Here is a 7,629-nt window from a genome sequence, read left to right on the forward strand (position 1 = left end):
ATGAGGATGAGGGTTAGGGTTAGGGTGAGGGCTAGGGTGAGGGTGAGGGTGAGGGTTAGTGTGAGTGCTACTGTTGGGGTTAGGTTTAGTGTTAGGGTGAATTTAAGTGTTAGGGTGAGGGTTAGGTTTAGAGTGAGTGTTATGTTTAGAATGAGGGTTAGGGTTAGGGTTAGGGTTACTATTAGGGTTAGGATTAGGTTTACTGTTAAGTTGAGTGTGAGGTTTAGGGTTAGGTTGAGGGTTAGGTTTATGTTTAGTGTTAGGGTTAGAGTTAGGGTTAGGGTGAGGGTGAGGTTTAGGGTTAGAGTTAGCTTTTGTGTTAGGGTTAGGGTTAGGTTGAGTGTTAGTGTGAGGGTTAGGTTTAGGCTTAAGCTTAGGCTTAGGGTTAGGCTTAGGCCGAGCATGAGGGTGAGGGTTAGGGTTAGGGTTAGGGTGAGGGTTAGGGTTAGGTTTAGGGTGAGCATTAGGATGAGGTTTAGGTTTAGGATTAGGGTTAGGGTGAGGGCTAGGTTGAGGGTTACTGTGAGGGTTAGGGTTAGGTTTAGGATTAGGTGTAGGTTGATGGTGAGAGTCAGGGTTAGGGTTAAGGTTAGGCTTAGGGTTAGGGTGAGGGTTAGGGTTAGGATTTGGTTTAGGGTGAGGGGGAGAGTTTGGGTTAGTGTGAGTGCTAGTGTTAGGGTTAGGTTTAGTGTTAGGGTGAATTTAAGTGTTAGGGTGAGGGTCAGGTTTAGGGTGAGTATTATGGTTAGAATGAGGGTTAGGGTTAGGGTTACTGTTAGGGTTAGGATTAGGTTTACTGTTAAGGTGAGTGTGAGGTTTAGGGTTAGGTTGAGGGTTAGGTTTATGTTTAGGGTTAGGGTTAGATTTAGGGTTAGGGTGAGGGTGAGGTATAGGGTTAGAGTTAGCTTTTGTGTTAGGGTTAGGGTTAGGTTGAGGGTTAGTGTGAAGGTTAGGTTTAGGTTTAAGCTTATGCTTAGGGTTAGGCTTAGGCCGAGCATGAGGGTGAGGGTTAGGGTTAGGGTTAGGGTGAGGGTTTGGGTTAGGGTTATGGTGAGGGTTAAGATGAGATTTAGGGTTAGGATTAGGGTTAGGGTGAGCGCTAGTTTGAGGGTTACTGTGAGGGTTAGGGTTAGGTTTAGGATTAGGTGTAGGTTGAGGGTGAGTGTGAGGGTTAGGGTTAGGGTTAGGGTGAGAGTGAGGGAGAGGTTTAGATTTAGGGTTAGTGTGAGTGTTAGGGTTATGGTGAGAGTTATGGTTAGGGTGAGTGTTAAGGTTAGGGTTAGGTTTAGGGTGAGCACTAGGGTGAGGGTGAGGTTTAGGGTTAGGGTGAGGGTGAGGGTTAGCGTTAGGGTGAGGTTTAGTGTTAGGGTGAGGGTTAGGTTTAGGGTTAGGTTTAGAGTGACGGTTAGGGTGAGCGTTAGGGTTAGGATTAGTGTTAGGGTATGTGCCAGGGTGAGTGTTAGGGTTAGGGTTAGGTTGATGTTGAGGGTTAGTGTTAGGGTTAGGGTTAGGTTTAGGGTTGGGGTTAGGGTTAGGATTAGGGTTAAGGTGATGGTGAGTGTCAGAGTTAGAGTTAGTGTTAGTCTTAGGGTTAGGCTGAGTCTGAGGCTGAGGGTGAGGGTTAGATTAAGGGTGATGGTTAGGTTTAGGGTTAGAGTGTGGGTTAGTGTGAGTGATAGGTTTAGGATTTGGGTTAGGATATATCCTAGGGTGAGGGTTCGGTTTAGGGTTAGGGTTCGGTTTAGGGTTAGGGTTAGGGTCAGTGTTAGGGTTAGGATGAATGTTTGGGTTAGGGTTAGAGTTACGGTGAGGGTGAGGTTTAGGGTTAGGTTTATGGTTAGTGTTATTCTTAGGTTTAGGGTTAGGGTTAAGGTTAAGGTAAGGGTGAGGGTGAGGATGATGTTGAGTGTCAGGTTTAGGGTTAGGATGAAGTTTAGAGGTAGGTTTAGGGTTAGGGTTAGGGTGATTGTGAGGGTTAGTGTTAGGGTTAGGGTGAGGTTTAGGATTAGGGTTAGGGGTAGCGTTAGGATGAGGGTGAGGGTTAGGGTTCGGGTTTGGGTGAGGGTCAGGGTTAGGTTTGGGGTGAGTGTTAAGGTGAGGACGAAGGTGAGGGTGAGGGTTAGGGTTAAGGTTAGGCTTAGGGTGAGGGTTAGGTTGAGGTTTAGGTTAAGGGTTAGGGTTAGGGTTAGGATTAGGGTTAGGGTGAGGATGAGTGTGAGGGTTATGGTTAGGGTCAGTCTTTGGCTGAGGGTTAGGCTGAGGGTGAGGGTGGGGTTGAGGTTTAGGTTTAGAGTGATGGTTCAGGTTATCGTTAGGTTGAGGGTTAGAATGTGGGTTAGGGTTAGGATTTGGGTTAGGGTGAGGGCTAGGGTGAGGGTGAGGTTTAGGGTTAGGGATAGGGTGAGGTTTAGGGTTAGGGTTAGGGTGAGGTTGAGGTTTTTGGTTAAGGTGAGGCTGAGGCTGAGGGTTAGAATTAAGGTTAGGATTAGGATTAGGGTAAGGGTTAGGGTGAGTGTGAGGGTTAGGGTTCGGCTTAGGGTTACACTGAGGGTGAGGGTGAGGGTGAGGTTTAGGGTTTGAGTGAGGGTTAGGGTTATGTTTAGGGTGAGATTTAGGGTTCAGGTTAAGTTTAGGGTTAGGGTGAGGGTTAGGATTACGGTTACCTTGAGCTTGAGGTTTAGGGTTAGGTTGAGCGTTAGGGTTAGGTTTACGTTTAGCGTGAGGGCTAGGGTGAGGGTGAGGGTTAGGGTTAGTGTTAGGGTGAGGTTTTGGGTTACGGTTAGGTTTAGGATGAGGGTTAGGATGAGGGTTAGGGTTACGGTAAGGGTGATGGTTAGGGTTAGGGGGAGAGTTATTGTTAGTGTTAGTCTTAGGGTGAGGGTAAGTGTTAGGGTAAGGTTTAGGTTTAGGGTGACGTTTAGCATCAGGCTTAGGGTTAGGGGGAGGGGGAGGTTTAGGGTTAGAGTTAAGGTTAGGGTGAATGTTAGGTTTAGGGTTAGGGTTAGGGATAGGGTGAGGTTTAGGGTTTGGTTAAGGTTAGAGTTAGGGTTAGGGTGAGGGTGAGATTTAGGGTTAGAGTTAGGGTTAGGGTGAGGGTTAGTTTGAGGGTTAGGGTTAGGCTTAGTGTTAGGGTTAGTGTGAGGGTGAGAGTTAGTGGGAGGGTTAGGATTAGGGTTACGGTTAGGGTGAGGATTAGTGTTATGTTAAGGGTGAGTGTGTGTGTTAGGTTAGGTTTAGGGTTAGGCTTAAGTTTAGGCTGAGGGTGAGGTTGAAGGTGAGGGTTAGGGTTAGGGTTAGTGTTAGGGTTAGGGTTAGGGTGAGGGTGAGGTATAGTGTTAGGGTTAGGTTTCGAGTTAGGGTTAGTGATTAGTGTTATGGTTAGGTTGAGTGTTAGGGGGAGGGTTAGGGTTAGTGTTAGGGTTAGCGTTAGGGTTAGGGTGAGGGTGAGGTTTAGGGTTATAATTAGGGTTAGGGTGAGGCTGAGGGTGAGGCTTAAGTGTTAGGGTTTGTGTTAGGGTTAGGGTTAGGGTGAGGGTTAGGATGAGTGTGAGGGTTAATGTTAGGGTTAGGGTTAGCCTTAGGTTCAGGCTGAGGGTGAGGGTGAGGGTGAGGTTTAGGTTTAGAGTTAGGGTTAGTGTTAGGGTTAGGGTTAGCATGAGGGTGAGATTAATGGTTAGGGTGAGGTTTAGGGTGGGGTTAACGGTAAGGGTAAAAGTGAGGTTTAGGCTGAGGGTGAGGGTTACTGAAAGTGTGAGGGTTAGGGTTAGGGTGAGGTTTATGGTGAGGGGTAGAGTGAGGCTGAGGGTTAGAGGATTAGTGTTAGGGTTAGGTTGAGGTTTAGGGGGAGGATGAGTGTTAGGGTTAGGGTGAGGACTAGGCTGAGGGTGAGGGTTAGGGTTAGGCTTAGTTTTAGGGTTAGGGTGATGGTTAGGGTTAGTGTGAGGATCAGTGTTAGTGTTAGGGTTCGTTTTAGGGTGAGGGTAAGTGTTAGGGTGAGGGTTAGGGTTAGGTTGAGGGTTATGGTGAGGGTGAGGGTGAAGGTTAGGGTTAGGGTTAGGATGAGGTTTAGGTTTAGGTTTAGAGTTAGAGTTAGGGTTATGGTGAGAGTTAGGTTTAGGTTTAGAGTTAGGGTTACTGTTAGGGTTAGTGTTAGTGTGAGGGTCAGGTGTACCGTTAGGCTTAGGCTTAGGCTTAGGCTTAGTCCGAGCATGAGGGTGAGGGTTAGCTCGAGGGTGAAGCTGAGGATTAGGGTTAGGTTTAGTGTTAGGGTTAAGTTTAGGTTTAGGTTTAGGTATAGGTTTAGGGTTAGGGTTCGGATTACGGTGAGGGTTAGGGTTAGGGTTAGGCTTAGGCTTAGGGTTAGGCTGAGGATGAGGGTGGGGGTGAGAATTAGGGTTAGGGTTAGGGTTATTGTTAGTGTTATGGTTATGGTTAAGATTGCGGTTAGGGGGGCTGGGAAGGTGGCTCAGTGGTAGAGCGCTTGCCTTGCATGCTCGAGTCCCTGGGTTCGATTCCTCAGCCCCACATAAGGAAAAAGAAAAAAGCCGGAAGTGGCGCTGTGGCTCAAGTGTTAGTGTGCTAGGCTTGAGCTGAAGAGCGGAAGGACAGCGCCCAGGCCCAGAGTTCAGGCAAAAAAAAAAAAAAAAGATTGCGGTTAGGTTGAGGCTGAAGATGAGGGTTATGATTAGGGTTAGGGTTAGTGTTAGGGTTATGGTTAGTGTTAGGGTTAGTTTTATTGTTAGGGTTAGGGTTAGAGTTACGGTGAGGAGGAGGGTGAGGGTGAGGGTGAGGTTTAGGGTGAGGTTTAGGGTTAGGGTTAGGTTTAGGGTGAGGGTGAGGTTTAGGGTTAGAGTTATGGTTAGGGGGAGAGTTAGGGTAAGGTTTAGGGTTAGGGTTAGTGTTCGGGTTAGGGTGAGGGTGAGGGTTAGGTTGAGGTTTAGGGATAGGGTTAGGGTTAGGTTTATGCTTAGGGTGAGGTTGAGTGTGAGGCTTAGTGTGAGGGTTAGGCTTAGGCTTAGGGTTAGGCTGAGTGTGAGGGTGGATGTGAGGATTAGGTTTAGGGTGATGGTTAGGGTTAGTGTTAGGGTTATTGTTAGGGTTAGGGTTATAGTTATGGTGAAGTTGATGGTGCAGGTGAGGATTAGGGTTAGGGTTACGCTGGTGTTTAGGGTTAAGGTTAGGGTTAGTGTGAGGGTGAAGTTTACGTTTAGATATAGGGTTACTGGAAGAGGGATGGTGAGGTTTAGGGTTACGGTTAGTGATAGGGTTAGGGTGATGGTGAGGGTTAGGTTGAGGTTTAGGGTTGGGGTTAGGGTTAGGGTTAGTGTGAGGGTGAGCTTTAGGGTTAGGGTTAGGGTTAGGTTGAGGGTAAGATTTAGGGTGAGGGTTTGGGGTAGGGTGAGGTTGATGGTTAGGTTGAGGGTTAGAATTAGGGTTAGGGTTATTGTTAGGGTTAGGTTTAGGGTTACAGTTACGGTGAGGGTGAGGGTGAGTGTTAGAGTTAGGGTTAGGGTGAGGTTGAGGGTTAGGATTTGGGTTAGGGTTAGAGTTAGGTTTAGGGTGAGGGTGAGGTTTAGGGTTAGATTTAAGGTTAAGGTGAGGGTTGGGGTGAGGGTTAGAGTTAGGGTTAGTGTTAGGCTTAGGGTGAGGGCTAGGGTGAGGGTTAGGGTTAGGGTGAGGGTTACAGTTATGGTTAGGGTGAGAGTTAGTGTTCAGGTTAAGTTTAGGGTTAGGTTGAGGATTAGGGTAAGGATCATGGTGAGTGTGAAGGTTAGGGCTAGTTTGAGGGATAGGGTTTAGATTTAGGGTTAGGGTGAGTGTGAGTGTGAGGGTTAGGCTTAGTGTTCGGGTGAGGGTTAGTGTGAGGGTTAGGGTTAGTGTTAGGGTTATTGTTAGGTTTAGGGTTAGGTTGAGTGTGAGGTTAATTTTAGAGTTAGGGTTAGGGTGGGGCTGAGGTGAGGGTTAGGTTTAGGGTTAGTGTTGGAGTTAGGGATAGGGTGAGTGTTAGGGTGAGGGTGAGGGTTACGTTTAGGGTTAGGATTAGGATTAGGGTAAAGGTTAGGGTGAGTGTGAGGGTTAGGGTTAGGGTTGGGGTGAGGGTAAGTGTTAGGGTGAGGGTTAGGATTAGGGTGAAGGATATGGTTAAGATGAGGGTTAGGCTTAGGTTTTGGTTTATTGTTAGGGTTAGGGTTAGGTTTATTGTTAGGGTAAGGTTTACATTTACGGTCACTGTGAGGGTGAGGGTTAGGGGTAGGGTTAGGCTGAGGTTTAGGGTTTGGATTAGGGTTAGAGTTAGGGTTAGGGTGATTTTAAGGTTTAGGCTTAGAGTCAGTGTTAGAGTGAGGGTTAGGTTGAGGGTTAGGGTTAGGGTTAGTGTTATGGTTAGGGTTACGGTGAGTGTTAGGGGGAGGGAGAGGTTTAGGGTTAGGTTTAGGATTAGGGTTAGGGTGAGGGTGAGTGTGTGGGTTAGGGTTAGGTTGAGGGTTAGACTTAGGGTTAGGCTTAGGGTGAGTTTGTGTGTTAACGTTCGGTTTAGGGTTAGGCTTCGGGTTAGGCTTCGGGTGAAGTTGAGCGTGAGAACGTTAGGGTTAAGGTGAGGGTTATGCTTAGGTTTATGGGGAGGGTTAGGATGAGGATTAGGGGTAGGATTAGGGTTAGGGTGAGGGCTAGGGTGGGGGTGAGGTTTAGGTTTAGGGTTAGGGTGAGGTTTACTATTAGGTTTAGGGTTAGGGTCAGGGTGACGTTTAGGGTTAGAGTAAGGTTAGGGTGAGGGTGTGGGTGTGGGTTAGGTTTAGGGTTAATATTAGGGTTAGGGTTATGGTGAGGGTTAGGGTGAGGGTGAGGGTTAGGGTTAGTGTCAGCATTAGGATTAGTTTTAAGGTTAGTGTGAGTGTGAGGGTTAGGGTTAAGGTTAGGCTAGGCTTAGGCTGAGGGTGAGGGTGAGGGTGAGGGTTAGGGTTAGGGTGAGGGTTAAGATTAGGGTTGGGGGAGTGTTAGGATGAGGGTTAGGCTTAGTATTAGGGTTAGGGGGAAGGCTAGGCTGAGGGTGAGGTTTATGTTTAGGGTTAGGGTGAGGTATAGGGTTAGGTTTAGGTTGAGGGTGAGATTATGGTTAGTGTTAGGGTTAGGTTGAGGCTGAGGGTGAGGTTTAGGGTTAGGGTTAGTGTTAGGGTTAGGGTTAAGGTGAGGGATAGGATGAGGGTGAGGGTTAGGGTTATGGTTAGGATTAGGATTAGGGTTTGGGTTCGGGTGAGTGTGAGGGTTATTGTTACGGTTAGGCTTAGGCTTAGGCTGAGGCTGAGGGTGAGGGTGAGGTTTAGGCATAGGGTGAGGGTTAGGGTTAGGGTTAGGTTTAGGGCGAGTGTTAGGATGAGGGTTAGGCTTAGGATTAGGGTGAGGGTGAGGGCTAGGGTGAGGATGAGGTTTAGGGTTAAGGTTAGGGTTAGGGTGAGGTTTAGGTTTAGAGTTAGGGTGAAAAGGAGGTTTAGGTTTAGAGTTAGGGTTAGGGTGAGGCTGAGGGTTTGGGTTAGGGTTAGTGTTAGATTTAGGGTTAGGGTAAGGTTTAGGGTGATGGTGAGGGTTAGGCTTAGTGTTAGGATTAGGGTTAGGGTAAGGTTTAGGGTGAGTGTG

This window comes from Dipodomys merriami, unplaced genomic scaffold, assembly GCF_024711535.1.
Source record: "Dipodomys merriami isolate MVZ:Mamm:240054 unplaced genomic scaffold, mDipMer1.0.p SCAF_221, whole genome shotgun sequence".
Classification (NCBI taxonomy): Eukaryota; Metazoa; Chordata; class Mammalia; order Rodentia; family Heteromyidae; genus Dipodomys; species Dipodomys merriami.